General features: G+C 48.9%; 16 non-coding genes and 6 pseudogenes across 16 annotated transcripts; all 22 read right to left on the bottom strand.

Moving 5' to 3' along the window:
• Positions 1–9,154: 9,154 nt before the first annotated feature.
• Positions 9,155–9,317, bottom strand: LOC135019286 (U1 spliceosomal RNA). Its single transcript, XR_010216875.1, has one exon. It is a non-coding gene; the product is annotated as a U1 spliceosomal RNA (small nuclear RNA).
• A 152-nt stretch (positions 9,318–9,469) lies between these two features.
• On the bottom strand, positions 9,470–9,633 carry LOC135019536 (U1 spliceosomal RNA). Its single transcript, XR_010217084.1, has one exon. It is a non-coding gene; the product is annotated as a U1 spliceosomal RNA (small nuclear RNA).
• A 696-nt stretch (positions 9,634–10,329) lies between these two features.
• Positions 10,330–10,471, bottom strand: LOC135019333 (U1 spliceosomal RNA; annotated as a pseudogene).
• A 152-nt stretch (positions 10,472–10,623) lies between these two features.
• On the bottom strand, positions 10,624–10,787 carry LOC135019214 (U1 spliceosomal RNA). The gene has a single exon (XR_010216807.1). It is a non-coding gene; the product is annotated as a U1 spliceosomal RNA (small nuclear RNA).
• A 695-nt stretch (positions 10,788–11,482) lies between these two features.
• Positions 11,483–11,624, bottom strand: LOC135019409 (U1 spliceosomal RNA; annotated as a pseudogene).
• Positions 11,625–11,776: 152 nt separating this feature from the next.
• On the bottom strand, positions 11,777–11,940 carry LOC135019207 (U1 spliceosomal RNA). Its single transcript, XR_010216800.1, has one exon. It is a non-coding gene; the product is annotated as a U1 spliceosomal RNA (small nuclear RNA).
• Positions 11,941–12,614: 674 nt separating this feature from the next.
• LOC135019347 (U1 spliceosomal RNA) lies at positions 12,615–12,777 on the bottom strand. Its single transcript, XR_010216925.1, has one exon. It is a non-coding gene; the product is annotated as a U1 spliceosomal RNA (small nuclear RNA).
• Positions 12,778–12,928: 151 nt separating this feature from the next.
• On the bottom strand, positions 12,929–13,092 carry LOC135019165 (U1 spliceosomal RNA). Its single transcript, XR_010216759.1, has one exon. It is a non-coding gene; the product is annotated as a U1 spliceosomal RNA (small nuclear RNA).
• A 674-nt stretch (positions 13,093–13,766) lies between these two features.
• LOC135019309 (U1 spliceosomal RNA) lies at positions 13,767–13,929 on the bottom strand. The gene has a single exon (XR_010216897.1). It is a non-coding gene; the product is annotated as a U1 spliceosomal RNA (small nuclear RNA).
• Positions 13,930–14,081: 152 nt separating this feature from the next.
• LOC135019159 (U1 spliceosomal RNA) lies at positions 14,082–14,245 on the bottom strand. The gene has a single exon (XR_010216753.1). It is a non-coding gene; the product is annotated as a U1 spliceosomal RNA (small nuclear RNA).
• A 695-nt stretch (positions 14,246–14,940) lies between these two features.
• LOC135019332 (U1 spliceosomal RNA) lies at positions 14,941–15,082 on the bottom strand (annotated as a pseudogene).
• A 152-nt stretch (positions 15,083–15,234) lies between these two features.
• LOC135019212 (U1 spliceosomal RNA) lies at positions 15,235–15,398 on the bottom strand. The gene has a single exon (XR_010216805.1). It is a non-coding gene; the product is annotated as a U1 spliceosomal RNA (small nuclear RNA).
• Positions 15,399–16,093: 695 nt separating this feature from the next.
• LOC135019408 (U1 spliceosomal RNA) lies at positions 16,094–16,235 on the bottom strand (annotated as a pseudogene).
• Positions 16,236–16,387: 152 nt separating this feature from the next.
• On the bottom strand, positions 16,388–16,551 carry LOC135019206 (U1 spliceosomal RNA). The gene has a single exon (XR_010216799.1). It is a non-coding gene; the product is annotated as a U1 spliceosomal RNA (small nuclear RNA).
• A 674-nt stretch (positions 16,552–17,225) lies between these two features.
• Positions 17,226–17,388, bottom strand: LOC135019346 (U1 spliceosomal RNA). The gene has a single exon (XR_010216924.1). It is a non-coding gene; the product is annotated as a U1 spliceosomal RNA (small nuclear RNA).
• A 151-nt stretch (positions 17,389–17,539) lies between these two features.
• On the bottom strand, positions 17,540–17,703 carry LOC135019164 (U1 spliceosomal RNA). The gene has a single exon (XR_010216758.1). It is a non-coding gene; the product is annotated as a U1 spliceosomal RNA (small nuclear RNA).
• A 674-nt stretch (positions 17,704–18,377) lies between these two features.
• On the bottom strand, positions 18,378–18,540 carry LOC135019307 (U1 spliceosomal RNA). Its single transcript, XR_010216895.1, has one exon. It is a non-coding gene; the product is annotated as a U1 spliceosomal RNA (small nuclear RNA).
• A 152-nt stretch (positions 18,541–18,692) lies between these two features.
• Positions 18,693–18,856, bottom strand: LOC135019157 (U1 spliceosomal RNA). The gene has a single exon (XR_010216752.1). It is a non-coding gene; the product is annotated as a U1 spliceosomal RNA (small nuclear RNA).
• A 695-nt stretch (positions 18,857–19,551) lies between these two features.
• LOC135019331 (U1 spliceosomal RNA) lies at positions 19,552–19,693 on the bottom strand (annotated as a pseudogene).
• Positions 19,694–19,845: 152 nt separating this feature from the next.
• Positions 19,846–20,009, bottom strand: LOC135019211 (U1 spliceosomal RNA). Its single transcript, XR_010216804.1, has one exon. It is a non-coding gene; the product is annotated as a U1 spliceosomal RNA (small nuclear RNA).
• Positions 20,010–20,704: 695 nt separating this feature from the next.
• LOC135019403 (U1 spliceosomal RNA) lies at positions 20,705–20,846 on the bottom strand (annotated as a pseudogene).
• A 152-nt stretch (positions 20,847–20,998) lies between these two features.
• On the bottom strand, positions 20,999–21,162 carry LOC135019205 (U1 spliceosomal RNA). The gene has a single exon (XR_010216798.1). It is a non-coding gene; the product is annotated as a U1 spliceosomal RNA (small nuclear RNA).
• Positions 21,163–21,646: the final 484 nt, after the last annotated feature.

The following is a 21,646-nucleotide window of genomic DNA, read 5'->3' as shown; positions in this document are numbered from 1 at the left end:
GGATCTCCTTCACTTCACAGGGGGTGCCCGAGCAGCAATCCTCCACAGCTCTGGCCCAACTCCTACTTACCTGCCAGGTGAGATACTATGATCTTCACTGTTAGGGCAATCAGGATGTGGAATTCCCTGCCAGGGAAGGTGGTAATGGCGGACTCTGTAATTGGATTTAAAAAAGGAATGGATACATTTCTGAATGAAAAAGCTATCCAAGTTTATAATACTTAAAATATCAACATGGTTAATCCGGGGGTAACATGAGTTGTAGTAGCTAACTAGTCATAATACATTATTAAGCAAGTATGTAGAATCATCACAACTTAAAACAGGTTGAACACGATGGGCAATTTGCCTCTATTCAACCTCAAAAACTATGTTACTATATGTTACTATATTACTATGTTACTGTAGTATACAGAACACCACAATGCAATGAGCAGTGATAGTGAGCACTGATGAGGATACTAGAACTGACACTGAGCAGCAAGATGCAGCACTGGACTATTAGTAATGTACTGTAGTATGCTGAGCACAACAATGCAGCACAAGACAATGAGCAGTGATACTGAGCACTGATGAGGATACTACTGAGAACTGACACTGAGCAGGAGAGACACACTACTAGTATTACTGAGCAGCAATAAGTATCCACTGATACTGAGCACTGATATTGAGATTTCCACTGAGAGAACATAGCCACGTCCTCTCCGCTCTCTCTTCAATGCACGAGTAAAAATGGCGGCAACGCGCAGCTCTTTATATGGAATCCGAATCTCGCGAGAATCCGACAGCGGGATGATGACATTTTCCCTTGTTCATAGAATTTGGGAGTCATTTTGATCCCAAAGTATTATTAACCTCAATAACCATAATTTCCACTCATTTTCAGTCTATTCTTAACACCTTACACCTCACAATATTATTTTTAGTCCTAAAATTTGCACCGAGGTCGCTGGATGACTAAGCTCAGCGACCCAAGTGGCCGACACAAACACCTGGCCCATCTAGGAGTGGCACTCCAGTGTCACGCAGGATAGCCCTTCCAAAAAACACTCCCCAAACAGCACATGACGCAAAGAAAAAAAGAGGCGCAATGAGGTAGCTGTGTGACTAAGCTCAGCGACCCAAGTGGCCGACACAAACACCTGGCCCATCTAGGAGTGGCACTGCAGTGTCACGCAGGATGGCCCTTCCAAAAAACACTCCCCAAACAGCACATGACGCAAAGAAAAAAAGAGGCGCAATGAGGTAGCTGTGTGACTAAGCTCAGCGACCCAAGTGGCCGACACAAACACCTGGCCCATCTAGGAGTGGCACTGCAGTGTCACGCAGGATGGCCCTTCCAAAAACACTCCCCAAACAGCACATGACGCAAAGAAAAAAAGAGGCGCAATGAGGTAGCTGTGTGACTAAGCTCAGCGACCCAAGTGGCCGACACAAACACCTGGCCCATCTAGGAGTGGCACTGCAGTGTCACGCAGGATGGCCCTTCCAAAAAACACTCCCCAAACAGCACATGACGCAAAGAAAAAAAGAGGCGCAATGAGGTAGCTGTGTGACTAAGCTCAGCGACCCAAGTGGCCGACACAAACACCTGGCCCATCTAGGAGTGTCACTGCAGTGTCACGCAGGATGGCCCTTCCAAAAAACACTCCCCAAACAGCACATGACGCAAAGAAAAAAAGAGGCGCAATGAGGTAGCTGTGTGACTAAGCTCAGCGACCCAAGTGGCCGACACAAACACCTGGCCCATCTAGGAGTGGCACTGCAGTGTCACGCAGGATGGCCCTTCCAAAAAACACTCCCCAAACAGCACATGACGCAAAGAAAAATGAAAGAAAAAAGAGGTGCAAGATGGAATTGTCCTTGGGCCCTCCCACCCACCCTTATGTTGTATAAACAGGACATGCACACTTTAACCAACCCATCATTTCAGTGACAGGGTCTGCCACACGACTGTGACTGAAATGACGGGTTGGTTTGGACCCCCACCAAAAAAGAAGCAATTAATCTCTCCTTGCACAAACTGGCTCTACAGAGGCAAGATGTCCACCTCATCATCATCCTCCGATTCATCACCGTGTACATCCCCCTCCTCACAGATTATCAATTCGTCCCCACTGGAATCTACCATCTCAGCTCCCTGTGTACTTTGTGGAGGCAATTGCTGCTGGTCAATGTCTCCACGGAGCAATTGATTATAATTCATTTTAATGAACATCATCTTCTCCACATTTTCTGGAAGTAACCTCGTACGCCGATTGCTGACAAGGTGAGCGGCGGCACTAAACACTCTTTCGGAGTACTACTTGTGGGAGGGCAACTTAGGTAGAATAAAGCCAGTTTGTGCAAGGGCCTCCAAATTGCCTCTTTTTCCTGCCAGTATACGTACGGACTGTCTGACGTGCCTACTTGGATGCGGTCACTCATATAATCCTCCACCATTCTTTCAATGGTGAGAGAATCATATGCAGTGACAGTAGACGTCATGTCCGTAATCGTTGGCAGGTCCTTCAGTCCGGACCAGATGTCAGCATCAGCAGTCGCTCCAGACTGCCCTGCATCACCGCCAGCGGGTGGACTCGGAATTCTGAGCCTTTTCCTCGCACCCCCAATTGCGGGAGAATGTGAAGGAGGAGCTGTTGACCGATCAAGTTCCACTTGACTTGATAATTTTCTCACCAGCAGGTCTTTGAACCCCTGCAGACTTGTGTCTGCCGGAAAGAGAGATACAACGTAGGTTTTAAATCTAGGATCGAGCACGGTGGCCAAAATGTAGTGCTCTGATTTCAACAGATTGACCACCCGTGAATCCTGGTTAAGCGAATGAAGGGCTCCATCCACAAGTCCCACATGCCTAGCGGAATCGCTCTGTCTTAGCTCCTCCTTCAATGTCTCCAGCTTCTTCTGCAAAAGCCTGATGACGGGAATGACCTGACTCAGGCTGGCAGTGTCTGAACTGACTTCACGTGTGGCAAGTTCAAAAGGTTGCAGAACCTTGCACAACGTTGAAATCATTCTCCACTGCGCTTGAGACAGGTGCATTCCACCTCCTATATCGTGGTTAGATGTATAGGCTTGAATGGCCTTTTGCTGCTCCTCCATCCTCTGAAGCATATAGAGGGTTGAATTCCACCTCGTTACCACTTCTTGCTTCAGATGATGGCAGGGCAGGTTCAGGCGTTTTTGGTGTTGCTCCAGTCTTCTGTACGTGGTGCCTGTACGCCGAAAGTGTCCCGCAATTCTTCTGGCCACCGACAGCATCTCTTGCACACCCCTGTCGTTTTTTAAATAATTCTGCACCACCAAATTCAAGGTATGTGCAAAACATGGGACGTGCTGGAATTTGCCCAGATATAATGCACGCACAATATTGCTGGCGCTGTCCGATGCCACAAATCCACAGGAGAGTCCAATTGGGGTAAGCCATTCTGCGATGATCTTCCTCAGTTGCCGTAAGAGGTTTTCAGCTGTGTGCGTATTCTGGAAAGCGGTGATACAAAGCGTAGCCTGCCAAGGAAAGAGTTGGCGTTTGCGAGATGCTGCTACTGGTGCCGCCGCTGCTGTTCTTGCGGCGGGAGTCAATACATCTACCCAGTGGGCTGTCACAGTCATATAGTCCTGAGTCTGCCCTGCCCCACTTGTCCACATGTCCGTGGTTAAGTGGACATTGGGTACAACTGCATTTTTTAGGACACTGGTGAGTCTTTTTCTGAGGTCTGTGTACATTTTCGGTATCGCCTGCCTAGAGAAATGGAACCTAGATGGTATTTGGTACCGGGGACACAGTACCTCAATCAAGTCTATAGTTGGCTCTGAAGTAATGATGGATACCGGAACCACGTTTCTCACCGCCCAGGATGCCAAGGCCTCAGTTATCCGCTTTGCAGCAGGATGACTGCTGTGATATTTCATCTTCCTTGCAAAGGACTGTTGGACAGTCAATCGCTTGGTGGAAGTAGTAAAAGTGGTCTTACGACTTCCCCTCTGGGATGACCATCGACTCCCAGCAGCAACAACAGCAGCGCCAGCAGCAGTAGGCGTTACACTCAAGGATGCATCGGAGGAATCCCAGGCAGGAGAGAACTCGTCAGAATTGCCAGTGACATGGCCTGCAGGACTATTGGCATTCCTGGGGAAGGAGGAAATTGACACTGAGGGAGTTGGTGGGGTGGTTTGCGTGAGCTTGGTTACAAGAGGAAGGGATTTACTGGTCAGTGGACTGCTTCCGCTGTCGCCTAAAGTTTTTGAACTTGTCACTGACTTATGATGAATGCGCTGCAGGTGACGTATAAGGGAGGATGTTCCGAGGTGGTTAACGTCCTTACCCCTACTTATTACAGCTTGACAAAGGCAACACACGGCTTGACACCTGTTGTTCGCATTTCTGTTGAAATACTTCCACACCGAAGAGCATTTTTTTTTGGTATTTTCACCAGGCATGTCAATGGCCATATTCCTCCCACGGACAACAGGTGTCTCCCCGGGTGCCTGACTTAAACAAACCACCTCACCTCCCCAGCGCCAGCAACACCCATATCCTCCTCATCCTGGTGTACTTCAACACTGACATCTTCAATCTGACTATCAGGAACTGGACTGCGGGTGCTCCTTCCAGCACTTGCAGGGGGTGTGCAAATGGTGGAAGGTGCATGCTCTTCACGTCCAGTGTTGGGAAGGTCAGGCATCGCAACTGACACAATTGGACTCTCCTTGTGGATTTGTGATTTTGAAGAACGCACAGTTCTTTGCTGTGCTTTTGCCAGCTTAAGTCTTTTCATTTTTCTAGCGAGAGGCTGAGTGCTTCCATCCTCATGTGAAGCTGAACCACTAGCCATGAACATAGGCCAGGGCCTCAGCCGTTCCTTGCCACTCCGTGTGGTAAATGGCATATTGGCAAGTTTACGCTTCTCCTCCGACGATTTTTATTTAGATTTTTGAGTCCTTTTTTTACTGATCTTTTGTGTTTTGAATTTTACATGCTCTGTACTATGACATTGGGCATCGGCCTCGGCAGACGACGTTGATGGAATTTCATCGTCTCGGCCATGACTAGTGGCAGCAGCTTCAGCACGAGGTGGAAGTGGATCTTGATCTTTCCCTATTTTTGGAACCTCAACATTTTTGTTCTCCATATTTTAATAGGCACAACTAAAAGGCACCTCAGGTAAACAATGGAGATGGATGGATACTAGTATACTTATGGATGACGAGTGACTGACGACACAGAGGTAGCTACAGCCGTGGACTACCGTACTGCGTCTGCTAGTATAGAGATGATAATTAATGATATAAAAAAAATATATATATAACTACTGTAGGTATATATTATATAATGACGGACCTGGTGGACACTGTCAGCAGACTGCTAAACTACTAGTATGAAGAAGATAGAAAAAAAACTTCACCACAGGTAGGTATACAATTATGGACGAGTGACGACACAGAGGTAGGTACAGCCGTGGACTACCGTACTGCGTCTGCTAGTATAGATAATATACTAAATATATTACTACTGTAGGTATATAATATAATGACGGACCTGGTGGACACTGTCAGCAGACTCCTAAACTACTAGTATGAAGAAGATAGAAAAAAAACCCCACCACAGGTAGGTAGGTATACAATTATGGACGAGCACTGACGACACAGAGATAGCCACAGCCGTGGCCTACCGTACTGCGTCTGCTAGCATAGATAATATACTAAATATATTACTACTGTAGGTATATAATATAATGACGGACCTGGTGGACACTGTCAGCAGACTGCTAAACTACTAGTATGAAGAAGATAGAAAAAAAAAACCCACCACAGGTAGGTATACAATTATGGACGAGTGACGACACAGAGGTAGGTACAGCCGTGGACTACAGTACTGCGTCTGCTAGTATAGATAATATACTAAATATATTACTACTGTAGGTATATAATATAATGACGGACCTGGTGGACACTGTCAGCAGACTCCTAAACTACTAGTATGAAGAAGATAGAAAAAAAAACCCCACCACAGTTAGGTATACAATTATGGACGAGTGACGACACAGAGGTAGGTACAGCCGTGGACTACCGTACTGCGTCTGCTAGTATAGATAATATACTAAATATATTACTACTGTAGGTATATAATATAATGACGGACCTGGTGGACACTGTCAGCAGACTCCTAAACTACTAGTATGAAGAAGATAGAAAAAAAAACCCCACCACAGGTAGGTATACAATTATGGACGAGCACTGACGACACAGAGATAGCCACAGCCGTGGACTACCGTACTGCGTCTGCTAGTATAGATAATATAATAAATATATTACTACTGTAGGTATATAATATAATGATGGACCTGGTGGACACTGTCAGCAGACTCCTAAACTACTAGTATGAAGAAGATAGAAAAAAAAAAACCACCACAGGTAGGTAGGTATACAATTATGGACGAGCACTGACGACACAGAGATAGCCACAGCCGTGGACTACCGTACTGCGTCTGCTAATATAGAGATGATAAAGATGATAGAGATGAAAAAAAAATATAACACTACTGCAGGTAAATATTTATATAATATAATGTATGACGGACCTGCTGGACACTGTCAGCAGAATGCGTTTATAGAATAAAAAAAAAAAACACCACAGGAGTGTTTAACTTTTTCAGGCAGACAATATACTGGTGGTCACACTGGCAGCAAAAGTGTGCACTGTACTCCTGCTATAACTGCTCCCCAGTCTCCCCCACAATTAAGCTGTGTGAGCAGTGAGTACTCAGCACAGTCAGATATACATAGATGATATATCATGCAGCACACTGAGGCTGAGCACATATATGGTATGTGTATCGTTTTTTTTCAGGCAGAGAACGGATTATAAATAATAAAACTGGTGGTCACTATCAGCAAAACTCTGCACTACTGAGTACTCCTGACAAGTTCAACTGCTCCCCAAATTAGTAGTAAATCAAATGTCACTCGTCTCTATCTTCTAATCTAAACGGAGAGGACGCCAGCCACGTCCTCTCCCTATCAATCTCAATGCACGTGTGAAAATGGCGGCGACGCGCGGCTCCTTATATAGAATCCGAGTCTCGTGAGAATCCGACAGCGGGATGATGACGTTCGGGCGCGCTCGGGTTAACCGAGCAAGGCGGGAGGATCCGAGTCTGCTCGGACCCGTGCAAAAAAGGGTGAAGTTCGGGCGGGTTCGGATTCCGAGGAACCGAACCCGCTCATCTCTAATGGCCACCCAGCATGACGCCTCCCTTCTTGACCATGCTGTAATTGCAGTCGCACTGCAGTTCAGCGTGATCATAAAAAATGGTGTAGCCTCCTGCTGGTGCAGACTGTATGTGCGCGCAGGAAGCCGCCACCATTTTTGTGATCACAGCGGCTGAATGTGATGTCATACAGCCGCTGTGACCACGCCCCCTGTGTCTCCTCCATTGCAGACCCCATTTTGAAGCCTTGCCCCCGCACCGCTCCATCCCTGACTTGGAAATGGAGTGTTGCTGACCCCCCTCTCCCCCCCTGCCCCGATTGACAGGCAGAGGCGATCGCATTCTCTGCGGGGTGCCGCAGAAAATGCAGGCACATGCGTATGCTCTTAGCAATTTTTGCAGTTGGATCGCTTATTGTGATTGCAATCCAACCTGAATCAGGCCCTATTACCTATCACAATGCGCTGCGGGCAGTACAAAATTGGTTTAATATAGGAGAAAACCCCCCAGACCTGTGCTCCTTAACTGTACCTGGTGGCTAGTGGAGCGGCTGCCCAGTAATCAGTGTCCACGCCAGTGCGCACACGGTCCACCCCCTACGGCCACGCTCCCCTTCATCAGCGGCCTCGTGATCCGGAAGGGCGGTGTGTGTGTGACTGACCTTAGGAAGAAACCGGAGCCTCCGCTGCAGTGACCCAGCAACCAGGGCACGGGAGTATACAGCGCCGCTGGGAGTGATGAAGCTACAGTAAAGATGTCTATTAGACCTAGCCTGCTGCAGCCCTTGTAGATTCTCATAAAACAAGTTCTTCTTTTCTTGTCAAAATTAATAGCTAAGAATAGGCTGCCTGAGGCAGGCCCCTGTTAAGTGGCCTGCTACTGAAGGCACCAACTACAAACTGAGCTCCCTGTTCATGGAAGCGGGGTTATAGAGGAGAATGCACTGAGCTTCTTGGGAACAGTCAAAAGCTTTGAGCCGGTTGGTGCCTCAGATCAAGATCCTACTCTACACCCCAATGTGAATCCTTGTGGAGTCCAGTGTACCCCACAGAAGAAATTAATGTGTCACACCCATTGGCAGCAACCTTAGAATAGCTGCTGACGGGCACAATTGAGAAAGGAAGGGGGGGGACACATTTGAATCCAACACATAGATGCAATTCAAATATGTAATTTGTACCTTCCTATTTTAAAATATAATGGATGAACCTCACCCTGTGAGAACAATCTTCATGATCAAGAGATCTCATTTGCAAAATAAGTATGAGTTGGGATAGGGCTGGGGAGGGTGGCTGCTCGGGCAGCCCCTCCCCCGTCAAGTTAAGGAGATTCAACTGAGGAAGCACAAGGGAACTCTCGTCTGGGGACAACAACTGCAGGGAGACCACATCTTTTCAGATGAACATGGGAGGGCGGAAGGCTGCCTAATACTGAAGCACCATCAAATATCAAACCATATGCAACAACTAGTACAAGCATTCCTGGGGGAAGGTCTGCAGAAGACGGATTTGCATACGGTGATGTCATCCAAGCAGTGGGCCAAAGTTGGCTGGAACCCTCATCTGCATATGAAAAGAGAAAAGGGGCATGCAGGGCATGGCGGCCTTTTGCGGTGCTTGGATGACCCTTAGTTCGCATTAAACACCCCCACCCTCCTTTTGTGTGGGGCTCATGTTGGCTCTGCCCCAGCCCCTGAAGCATTCAAGCTGATTTCTTGCAGCAGCTGGGCACTGTAACAGCTCCAGAGCTGCTCTGTAAGGCAACTAAAAGGGTGTGGGCCCTGCAGCACTACCTGTAGTTCGCATTGTGCGTTTGAAGGCACAAAGTAAGCAGACAGGAGGATAAGTCAGGATAGTGCGCAAGGGCATAGAAGGGAGCGGCTCAAGAAAAGAGAAGTGGAAACAGACAGCAAACTAGGCTGGAGAGAGACCTGAGACAAAGAGATCTGAATTATACGAGAGCCGACCAGGGGAAACACAAATTATGCAGTCAAGTTTCCCACATTTGGGGAAATCGCAGGGGCAGCACACCCAGAGTGCAATGGGTGAGCCTTGCCCTGGGAGAAGCACCTTCATGATCATAGTATCTCACCTGGCAGGTAAGTAGGAGTTGGGCTAGAGCTGGGGAGGGTCGCTGCTCGGGTACCCCCCTGTAAAGTGAAGGAGATCCAACTGAGGCAGCACAAGGGAACTCTCGAAAGAAGAACAAGGCTAGAGGAAAATCTGAGACAAAGAAATCTGACTTTTACCAGAGCTGACCAGAGGAAAGCACAAACACAGTCCCCCACTACCACAAATAATGCAGTCAAGTTTCCCACATTTGGGGAAATCACAGGGGTCAGCATACCCAAAATGCAATGAATGAACCTCACCCTGGGAGAACAATCTTCATGACCATGGTATCTCCTATGCAAAATAAGTATGATTTGGAATAGGGCTGGGGAGGGCCGCTGCTCATGCACATCTCTGTCAAGTAAAGGAGATTCGACTGAGGCAGCACAAGGGAACTCTCATCTGGGGACAACAACTGCAGGGAGAACACATATTTTCAGATGAACATGGGAGGGCAGAAGGCTTGCATAATACTGAAGCACCCCCAAACAACAAACCAAATGCAACAACTAGTGCAAGCATTCCTGGGGGAAGTTCTGCAGAAGACGGATTTGCATACTTTGATGTCATCCAAGCAGTGGGTCAAAGTTGGCTTCAACCCTCATCTGCATATGAAAAGAGAAAAGGGGCGTGCAGGGCATGGCGGCCTTTTGCGGTGCTTGGATGACCCCTAGTTCGCATTAAACACCTCCACCCTCCTTTGGTGTGGGGCTCATGTTGGCCATGCCCCATCCCCTGAAGCATTCAAGCTGATTTCTTGCAGCAGTTGGGCACTGTAACAGCTCCAGAGCTGCTCTGTAAGGCAAGTAAAAGGGTGTGGGCCCTGCAGCACTACCTGTAGTTTGCATTGTACATTGGAAGGCACAAAGTAAGCAGACGGGAGCAGAAGTCAGGATAGTGCACAAGGGTATAGAAGGGAGGGGCTCAAGAAAAAAGAAGTGGAAACAGACAGCAAACTAGGCTGGAGAGAGACCTGAGACAAAGAGATCTGAATTATATGAGAGCCGACCAGGGGAAACACAAATTATGCAGTCAAGTTTCCCACATTTGGGGAAATCGCAGGGGCAGCACACCCAGAGTGCAATGGGTGAGCCTTGCCCTGGGAGAAGCACCTTCATGATCATAGTATCTCACCTGGCAGGTAAGTAGGAGTTGGGCTAGAGCTGGGGAGGGTCGCTGCTCGGGCACCCCCCTGTCAAGTGAAGGAGATCCAACTGAGGCAGCACAAGGGAACTCTTGAAAGAAGAACAAGGCTAGAGGAAGATCTGAAACAAAGAAATCTGACTTTTACCAGAGCTGACCAGAGGAAAACACAAACACAGTCCCCCACTACCACAAATAAAGCAGTCGAGTTTCCCACATTTGGGGAAATCACAGGGGTCAGCATACCCAGAATGCAATGAATGAACCTCACCCTGGGAGAATAATCTTCATGACCATGGTATCTCCTATGCAAAATAAGTATGATTTGGGATAGGGCTGGGGAGGGCCGCTGCTCAGGCACATCTCTGTCAAGTAAAGGAGATTCAAATGAGGCAGCACAAGGGAACTCTCATCTGGGGACAACAACTGCAGGGAGAACATATATTTTCAGATGAACATGGGAGGGCAGAAGGCTGCCTAATACTGAAGCACCCCCAAACAACAAACCAAATGCAACAACTAGTGCAAGCATTCCTGGGGGAAGGCCTGCCGCAGATGGATTTGCATATGGTGATGTCATCCAAGCAGTGGGTCAAAGTTGGCTTCAACCCTCGTCTGCATATGAAAACAGAAAAGGGGCGTGCAGGGCATGGTGGCCTTTTGCGGCGCTTGTCTGACCCCTAGTTCGCATTAAACACCTCCACCCTCCTTCGGTGTGGGGCTCATGTTGGCTATGCCCCAGCCCCTGAAGCATTCAAGCTGATTTCTTGCAGCAGCTGGGCACTGTAACAGCTCCAGAGCTGCTCTGTAAGGCAAGTAAAAGGGTGTGGGCCCTGCAGCACTACCTGTAGTTTGCATTGTGCATTGGAAGGCACAAAGTAAGCAGACGGGAGGAGAAGTCAGGATAGTGCACAAGGGTATAGATGGGAGGGGCTCAAGAAAAAAGAAGTGGAAACAGACAGCAAACTAGGCTGGAGAGAGACCTGAGACAAAGAGATCTAAATTATACGAGAGCCGACCAGGGGAAACACAAATTATGCAGTCAAGTTTCCCACATTTCGGGAAATCGCAGGGGCAGCACACCCAGAGTGCAATGGGTGGGCTTTGCCCTGGGAGAAGCACCTTCATGATCATAGTATCTCACCTGGCAGGTAAGTAGGAGTTGGGCTAGAGCTGGGGAGGGTCGCTGCTCGGGCACCCCCCTGTCAAGTGAAGGAGATCCAACTGAGGTAGCACAAGGGAACTCTCGAAAGAAGAACTAGGCTAGAGGAAGATCTGAAACAAAGAAATCTGACTTTTACCAGAGCTGACCAGAGGAAAACACAAACACAGTCCCCCACTACCACAAATAAAGCAGTCGAGTTTCCCACATTTGGGGAAATCACAGAGGTCAGCATACCCAGAATGCAATGAATGAACCTCACCCTGGGAGAACAATCTTCATGACCATGGTATCTCCTATGCAAAATAAGTATGATTTGGAATAGGGCTGGGGAGGGCCGCTGCTCATGCACATCTCTGTCAAGTAAAGGAGATTCAACTGAGGCAGCACAAGGGAACTCTCATCTGGGGACAACAACTGCAGGGAGAACACATATTTTCAGATGAACATTGGAGGGCAGAAGGCTGCCTAATACTGAAGCACCCCCAAACAACAAACCAAATGCAACAACTAGTACAAGCATTCCTGGGGGAAGTTCTGCAGAAGACGGATTTGCATATGGTGATGTCATCCAAGCAGTGGGTCAAAGTTGGCTTCAACCCTCATCTGCATATGAAAAGAGAAAAGGGGCGTGCAGGGCATGGCGGCCTTTTGCGGTGCTTGGATGACCCCTTTTTCGCATTAAACACCCCCACCCTCCTTTGGTGTGGGGCTCATGTTGGCCATGCCCCATCCCCTGAAGCATTCAAGATGATTTCTTGCAGCAGCTGGGCACTGTAACAGCTCCAGAGCTGCTCTGTAAGGCAAGTAAAAGGGTGTGGGCCCTGCTGCACTACCTGTAGTTTGCATTGTGCATTGGAAGGCACAAAGTAAGCAGACGGGAGGAGAAGTCAGGATAGTGCGCAAGGGCATAGAAGGGAGCGGCTCAAGAAAAGAGAAGTGGAACCAGACAGCAAACTAGGCTGAAGAGAGACCTGAGACAAAGAGATCTGAATTATACGAGAGCCGACCAGGGGAAACACAAATTATGCAGTCAAGTTTCCCACATTTAGGGAAAACGCAGGAGCAGCACACCCAGAGTGCAATGGGTGAGCCTTGCCCTGGGAGAAGCACCTACATGATCATAGTATCTCACCTGCCAGGTAAGTAGAAGTTGGGCTAGAGCTGGGGAGGGTCGCTGCTCGGGTACCCCCCTGTCAAGTGAAGGAGATCCAACTGAGGCAGCACAAGGGACTCTCGAAAGAAGAACAAGGCTAGAGGAAGATCTGAGACAAAGAAATCTGACTTTTACCAGAGCTGACCAGAGGAAAGCACAAACACAGTCCGCTACTACCACAAATAATGCAGTCGAGTTTCCCACATTTGGGGAAATCACAGGGGTCAGCATACCCTGAATGCAATGAATGAACCTCACCCTGGGAGAACAATCTTCATGACCATGGTATCTCCTATGCAAAATAAGTATGATTTGGGATAGGGCTGGGGAGGGCCGCTGCTCAGGCACATCTCTGTCAAGTAAAGGAGATTCAACTGAGGCAGCACAAGGGAACTCTCATCTGGGGACAACAACTGCAGGGAGAACACATATTTTCAGAAGAACATGGGAGGGCAGAAGGCTGCCTAATACTGAAGCACCCCCAAACAACAAACCAAATGCAACAACTAGTGCAAGCATTCCTGGGGGAAGGCCTGCAGCAGATGGATTTGCATATGGTGATGTCATCCAAGCAGTGGGTCAAAGTTGGCTTCAACCCTCGTCTGCATATGAAAAGAGAAAAGGGGCGTGCAGGGCATGGCGGCCTTTTGCGGCGCTTGGATGACCCCTAGTTCGCATTAAACACCTCCACCCTCCTTCGGTGTGGGGCTCATGTTGGCTATGCCCCAGCCCCTGAAGCATTCAAGCTGATTTCTTGCAGCATCTGGGCACTGTAACAGCTCCAGAGCTGCTCTGTAAGGCAAGTAAAAGGGTGTGGGCCCTGCAGCACTACCTGTAGTTCGCATTGTGCTTTGGAAGGCACAAAGTAAGCAGAGAAGAGGAGAAGTCAGGATAGTGCGCAAGGGCATAGAAGAGAGCGGCTCAAGAAAAGAGAAGTGGAAACAGACAGCAAACTAGGCTGGAGAGAGACCTGAGACAAAGAGATCTGAATTATACGAGAGCCGACCAGGGGAAACACAAATTATGCAGTCAAGTTTCCCACATTTGGGGAAATCGCAGGAGCAGCACACCCAGAGTGCAATGGGTGAGCCTTGCCCTGGGAGAAGCACCTTCATGATCATAGTATCTCACCTGGCAGGTAAGTAGGATTTGGGCTAGAGCTGGGGAGGGTCGCTGCTCGGGTACCCCCCTGTCAAGTGAAGGAGATCCAACTGAGGCAGCACAAGGGAACTCTCGAAAGAAGAACAAGGCTAGAGTAAAATATGAGACAAAGAAATCTGACTTTTACCAGAGCTGACCAGAGGAAAGCACAAACACAGTCCCCCACTACCACAAATAATGCAGTCAAGTTTCCCACATTTGGGGAAATCACAGGGGTCAGCATACCCAAAATGCAATGAATGAACCTCACCCTGAGAGAACAATCTTCATGACCATGGTATCTCCTATGCAAAATAAGTATGATTTGGAATAGGGCTGGGGAGGGCCGCTGCTCATGCACATCTCTGTCAAGTAAAGGAGATTCGACTGAGGCAGCACAAGGGAACTCTCATCTGGGGACAACAACTGCAGGGAGAACACATATTTTTAGATGAACATGGGAGGGCAGAAGGCTGCCTAATACTGAAGCACCCCCAAACAACAAACCAAATGCAACAACTAGTGCAAGCATTCCTGGGGGAAGTTCTGCAGAAGACGGATTTGCATACGGTGATGTCATCCAAGCAGTTGGTCAAAGTTGGCTTCAACCCTCATCTGCATATGAAAAGAGAAAAGGGGCGTGCAGGGCATGGCGGCCTTTTGCGGTGCTTGGATGACCCCTAGTTCGCATTAAACAGCTCCACCCTCCTTTGGTGTGGGGCTCATGTTGGCCATGCCCCATCCCCTGAAGCATTCAAGCTGATTTCTTGCAGCAGCTGGGCACTGTAACAGCTCCAGAGCTGCTCTGTAAGGCAAGTAAAAGGGTGTGGGCCCTGCAGCACTACCTGTAGTTTGCATTGTACATTGGAAGGCACAAAGTAAGCAGACGGGAGCAGAAGTCAGGATAGTGCACAAGGGTATAGAAGGGAGGGGCTCAAGAAAAAAGAAGTGGAAACAGACAGCAAACTAGGCTGGAGAGAGACCTGAGACAAAGAGATCTGAATTATATGAGAGCCGACCAGGGGAAACACAAATTATGCAGTCAAGTTTCCCACATTTGGGGAAATCGCAGGGGCAGCACACCCAGAGTGCAATGGGTGAGCCTTGCCCTGGGAGAAGCACCTTCATGATCATAGTATCTCACCTGGCAGGTAAGTAGGAGTTGGGCTAGAGCTGGGGAGGGTCGCTGCTCGGGCACCCCCCTGTCAAGTGAAGGAGATCCAACTGAGGCAGCACAAGGGAACTCTTGAAAGAAGAACAAGGCTAGAGGAAGATCTGAAACAAAGAAATCTGACTTTTACCAGAGCTGACCAGAGGAAAACACAAACACAGTCCCCCACTACCACAAATAAAGCAGTCGAGTTTCCCACATTTGGGGAAATCACAGGGGTCAGCATACCCAGAATGCAATGAATGAACCTCACCCTGGGAGAATAATCTTCATGACCATGGTATCTCCTATGCAAAATAAGTATGATTTGGGATAGGGCTGGGGAGGGCCGCTGCTCAGGCACATCTCTGTCAAGTAAAGGAGATTCAAATGAGGCAGCACAAGGGAACTCTCATCTGGGGACAACAACTGCAGGGAGAACATATATTTTCAGATGAACATGGGAGGGCAGAAGGCTGCCTAATACTGAAGCACCCCCAAACAACAAACCAAATGCAACAACTAGTGCAAGCATTCCTGGGGGAAGGCCTGCCGCAGATGGATTTGCATATGGTGATGTCATCCAAGCAGTGGGTCAAAGTTGGCTTCAACCCTCGTCTGCATATGAAAACAGAAAAGGGGCGTGCAGGGCATGGTGGCCTTTTGCGGCGCTTGTCTGACCCCTAGTTCGCATTAAACACCTCCACCCTCCTTCGGTGTGGGGCTCATGTTGGCTATGCCCCAGCCCCTGAAGCATTCAAGCTGATTTCTTGCAGCAGCTGGGCACTGTAACAGCTCCAGAGCTGCTCTGTAAGGCAAGTAAAAGGGTGTGGGCCCTGCAGCACTACCTGTAGTTTGCATTGTGCATTGGAAGGCACAAAGTAAGCAGACGGGAGGAGAAGTCAGGATAGTGCACAAGGGTATAGATGGGAGGGGCTCAAGAAAAAAGAAGTGGAAACAGACAGCAAACTAGGCTGGAGAGAGACCTGAGACAAAGAGATCTAAATTATACGAGAGCCGACCAGGGGAAACACAAATTATGCAGTCAAGTTTCCCACATTTCGGGAAATCGCAGGGGCAGCACACCCAGAGTGCAATGGGTGGGCTTTGCCCTGGGAGAAGCACCTTCATGATCATAGTATCTCACCTGGCAGGTAAGTAGGAGTTGGGCTAGAGCTGGGGAGGGTCGCTGCTCGGGCACCCCCCTGTCAAGTGAAGGAGATCCAACTGAGGTAGCACAAGGGAACTCTCGAAAGAAGAACTAGGCTAGAGGAAGATCTGAAACAAAGAAATCTGACTTTTACCAGAGCTGACCAGAGGAAAACACAAACACAGTCCCCCACTACCACAAATAAAGCAGTCGAGTTTCCCACATTTGGGGAAATCACAGAGGTCAGCATACCCAGAATGCAATGAATGAACCTCACCCTGGGAGAACAATCTTCATGACCATGGTATCTCCTATGCAAAATAAGTATGATTTGGAATAGGGCTGGGGAGGGCCGCTGCTCATGCACATCTCTGTCAAGTAAAGGAGATTCAACTGAGGCAGCACAAGGGAACTCTCATCTGGGGACAACAACTGCAGGGAGAACACATATTTTCAGATGAACATTGGAGGGCAGAAGGCTGCCTAATACTGAAGCACCCCCAAACAACAAACCAAATGCAACAACTAGTACAAGCATTCCTGGGGGAAGTTCTGCAGAAGACGGATTTGCATATGGTGATGTCATCCAAGCAGTGGGTCAAAGTTGGCTTCAACCCTCATCTGCATATGAAAAGAGAAAAGGGGCGTGCAGGGCATGGCGGCCTTTTGCGGTGCTTGGATGACCCCTTTTTCGCATTAAACACCCCCACCCTCCTTTGGTGTGGGGCTCATGTTGGCCATGCCCCATCCCCTGAAGCATTCAAGATGATTTCTTGCAGCAGCTGGGCACTGTAACAGCTCCAGAGCTGCTCTGTAAGGCAAGTAAAAGGGTGTGGGCCCTGCTGCACTACCTGTAGTTTGCATTGTGCATTGGAAGGCACAAAGTAAGCAGACGGGAGGAGAAGTCAGGATAGTGCGCAAGGGCATAGAAGGGAGCGGCTCAAGAAAAGAGAAGTGGAACCAGACAGCAAACTAGGCTGAAGAGAGACCTGAGACAAAGAGATCTGAATTATACGAGAGCCGACCAGGGGAAACACAAATTATGCAGTCAAGTTTCCCACATTTAGGGAAAACGCAGGAGCAGCACACCCAGAGTGCAATGGGTGAGCCTTGCCCTGGGAGAAGCACCTACATGATCATAGTATCTCACCTGCCAGGTAAGTAGAAGTTGGGCTAGAGCTGGGGAGGGTCGCTGCTCGGGTACCCCCCTGTCAAGTGAAGGAGATCCAACTGAGGCAGCACAAGGGACTCTCGAAAGAAGAACAAGGCTAGAGGAAGATCTGAGACAAAGAAATCTGACTTTTACCAGAGCTGACCAGAGGAAAGCACAAACACAGTCCGCTACTACCACAAATAATGCAGTCGAGTTTCCCACATTTGGGGAAATCACAGGGGTCAGCATACCCTGAATGCAATGAATGAACCTCACCCTGGGAGAACAATCTTCATGACCATGGTATCTCCTATGCAAAATAAGTATGATTTGGGATAGGGCTGGGGAGGGCCGCTGCTCAGGCACATCTCTGTCAAGTAAAGGAGATTCAACTGAGGCAGCACAAGGGAACTCTCATCTGGGGACAACAACTGCAGGGAGAACACATATTTTCAGAAGAACATGGGAGGGCAGAAGGCTGCCTAATACTGAAGCACCCCCAAACAACAAACCAAATGCAACAACTAGTGCAAGCATTCCTGGGGGAAGGCCTGCAGCAGATGGATTTGCATATGGTGATGTCATCCAAGCAGTGGGTCAAAGTTGGCTTCAACCCTCGTCTGCATATGAAAAGAGAAAAGGGGCGTGCAGGGCATGGCGGCCTTTTGCGGCGCTTGGATGACCCCTAGTTCGCATTAAACACCTCCACCCTCCTTCGGTGTGGGGCTCATGTTGGCTATGCCCCAGCCCCTGAAGCATTCAAGCTGATTTCTTGCAGCATCTGGGCACTGTAACAGCTCCAGAGCTGCTCTGTAAGGCAAGTAAAAGGGTGTGGGCCCTGCAGCACTACCTGTAGTTCGCATTGTGCTTTGGAAGGCACAAAGTAAGCAGAGAAGAGGAGAAGTCAGGATAGTGCGCAAGGGCATAGAAGAGAGCGGCTCAAGAAAAGAGAAGTGGAAACAGACAGCAAACTAGGCTGGAGAGAGACCTGAGACAAAGAGATCTGAATTATACGAGAGCCGACCAGGGGAAACACAAATTATGCAGTCAAGTTTCCCACATTTGGGGAAATCGCAGGAGCAGCACACCCAGAGTGCAATGGGTGAGCCTTGCCCTGGGAGAAGCACCTTCATGATCATAGTATCTCACCTGGCAGGTAAGTAGGATTTGGGCTAGAGCTGGGGAGGGTCGCTGCTCGGGTACCCCCCTGTCAAGTGAAGGAGATCCAACTGAGGCAGCACAAGGGAACTCTCGAAAGAAGAACAAGGCTAGAGTAAAATATGAGACAAAGAAATCTGACTTTTACCAGAGCTGACCAGAGGAAAGCACAAACACAGTCCCCCACTACCACAAATAATGCAGTCAAGTTTCCCACATTTGGGGAAATCACAGGGGTCAGCATACCCAAAATGCAATGAATGAACCTCACCCTGAGAGAACAATCTTCATGACCATGGTATCTCCTATGCAAAATAAGTATGATTTGGAATAGGGCTGGGGAGGGCCGCTGCTCATGCACATCTCTGTCAAGTAAAGGAGATTCGACTGAGGCAGCACAAGGGAACTCTCATCTGGGGACAACAACTGCAGGGAGAACACATATTTTTAGATGAACATGGGAGGGCAGAAGGCTGCCTAATACTGAAGCACCCCCAAACAACAAACCAAATGCAACAACTAGTGCAAGCATTCCTGGGGGAAGTTCTGCAGAAGACGGATTTGCATACGGTGATGTCATCCAAGCAGTTGGTCAAAGTTGGCTTCAACCCTCATCTGCATATGAAAAGAGAAAAGGGGCGTGCAGGGCATGGCGGCCTTTTGCGGTGCTTGGATGACCCCTAGTTCGCATTAAACAGCTCCACCCTCCTTTGGTGTGGGGCTCATGTTGGCCATGCCCCATCCCCTGAAGCATTCAAGCTGATTTCTTGCAGCAGCTGGGCACTGTAACAGCTCCAGAGCTGCTCTGTAAGGCAAGTAAAAGGGTGTGGGCCCTGCAGCACTACCTGTAGTTTGCATTGTACATTGGAAGGCACAAAGTAAGCAGACGGGAGCAGAAGTCAGGATAGTGCACAAGGGTATAGAAGGGAGGGGCTCAAGAAAAAAGAAGTGGAAACAGACAGCAAACTAGGCTGGAGAGAGACCTGAGACAAAGAGATCTGAATTATATGAGAGCCGACCAGGGGAAACACAAATTATGCAGTCAAGTTTCCCACATTTGGGGAAATCGCAGGGGCAGCACACCCAGAGTGCAATGGGTGAGCCTTGCCCTGGGAGAAGCACCTTCATGATCATAGTATCTCACCTGGCAGGTAAGTAGGAGTTGGGCTAGAGCTGGGGAGGGTCGCTGCTCGGGCACCCCCCTGTCAAGTGAAGGAGATCCAACTGAGGCAGCACAAGGGAACTCTTGAAAGAAGAACAAGGCTAGAGGAAGATCTGAAACAAAGAAATCTGACTTTTACCAGAGCTGACCAGAGGAAAACACAAACACAGTCCCCCACTACCACAAATAAAGCAGTCGAGTTTCCCACATTTGGGGAAATCACAGGGGTCAGCATACCCAGAATGCAATGAATGAACCTCACCCTGGGAGAATAATCTTCATGACCATGGTATCTCCTATGCAAAATAAGTATGATTTGGGATAGGGCTGGGGAGGGCCGCTGCTCAGGCACATCTCTGTCAAGTAAAGGAGATTCAAATGAGGCAGCACAAGGGAACTCTCATCTGGGGACAACAACTGCAGGGAGAACATATATTTTCAGATGAACATGGGAGGGCAGAAGGCTGCCTAATACTGAAGCACCCCCAAACAACAAACCAAATGCAACAACTAGTGCAAGCATTCCTGGGGGAAGGCCTGCCGCAGATGGATTTGCATATGGTGATGTCATCCAAGCAGTGGGTCAAAGTTGGCTTCAACCCTCGTCTGCATATGAAAACAGAAAAGGGGCGTGCAGGGCATGGTGGCCTTTTGCGGCGCTTGTCTGACCCCTAGTTTGCATTAAACACCTCCACCCTCCTTCGGTGTGGGGCTCATGTTGGCTATGCCCCAGCCCCTGAAGCATTCAAGCTGATTTCTTGCAGCAGCTGGGCACTGTAACAGCTCCAGAGCTGCTCTGTAAGGCAAGTAAAAGGGTGTGGGCCCTGCAGCACTACCTGTAGTTTGCATTGTGCATTGGAAGGCACAAAGTAAGCAGACGGGAGGAGAAGTCAGGATAGTGCACAAGGGTATAGATGGGAGGGGCTCAAGAAAAAAGAAGTGGAAACAGACAGCAAACTAGGCTGGAGAGAGACCTGAGACAAAGAGATCTAAATTATACGAGAGCCGACCAGGGGAAACACAAATTATGCAGTCAAGTTTCCCACATTTCGGGAAATCGCAGGGGCAGCACACCCAGAGTGCAATGGGTGGGCCTTGCCCTGGGAGAAGCACCTTCATGATCATAGTATCTCACCTGGCAGGTAAGTAGGAGTTGGGCTAGAGCTGGGGAGGGTCGCTGCTCGGGCACCCCCCTGTCAAGTGAAGGAGATCCAACTGAGGCAGCACAAGGGAACTCTCGAAAGAAGAACAAGGCTAGAGGAAGATCTGAAACAAAGAAATCTGACTTTTACCAGAGCTGACCAGAGGAAAACACAAACACAGTCCCCCACTACCACAAATAAAGCAGTCGAGTTTCCCACATTTGGGGAAATCACAGAGGTCAGCATACCCAGAATGCAATGAATGAACCTCACCCTGGGAGAACAATCTTCATGACCATGGTATCTCCTATGCAAAATAAGTATGATTTGGAATAGGGCTGGGGAGGGCCGCTGCTCATGCACATCTCTGTCAAGTAAAGGAGATTCAACTGAGGCAGCACAAGGGAACTCTCATCTGGGGACAACAACTGCAGGGAGAACACATATTTTCAGATGAACATTGGAGGGCAGAAGGCTGCCTAATACTGAAGCACCCCCAAACAACAAACCAAATGCAACAACTAGTACAAGCATTCCTGGGGGAAGTTCTGCAGAAGACGGATTTGCATATGGTGATGTCATCCAAGCAGTGGGTCAAAGTTGGCTTCAACCCTCATCTGCATATGAAAAGAGAAAAGGGGCGTGCAGGGCATGGCGGCCTTTTGCGGTGCTTGGATGACCCCTTTTTCGCATTAAACACCCCCACCCTCCTTTGGTGTGGGGCTCATGTTGGCCATGCCCCATCCCCTGAAGCATTCAAGATGATTTCTTGCAGCAGCTGGGCACTGTAACAGCTCCAGAGCTGCTC

The sequence above is a fragment of the Pseudophryne corroboree genome, unplaced genomic scaffold (genome assembly GCF_028390025.1).
Source record: "Pseudophryne corroboree isolate aPseCor3 unplaced genomic scaffold, aPseCor3.hap2 scaffold_334, whole genome shotgun sequence".
Taxonomy (NCBI): Eukaryota; Metazoa; Chordata; class Amphibia; order Anura; family Myobatrachidae; genus Pseudophryne; species Pseudophryne corroboree.
The sequence above is the reverse complement of the archived record's forward strand: the minus strand, read 5'-3'. Positions and strand labels throughout refer to the sequence as shown.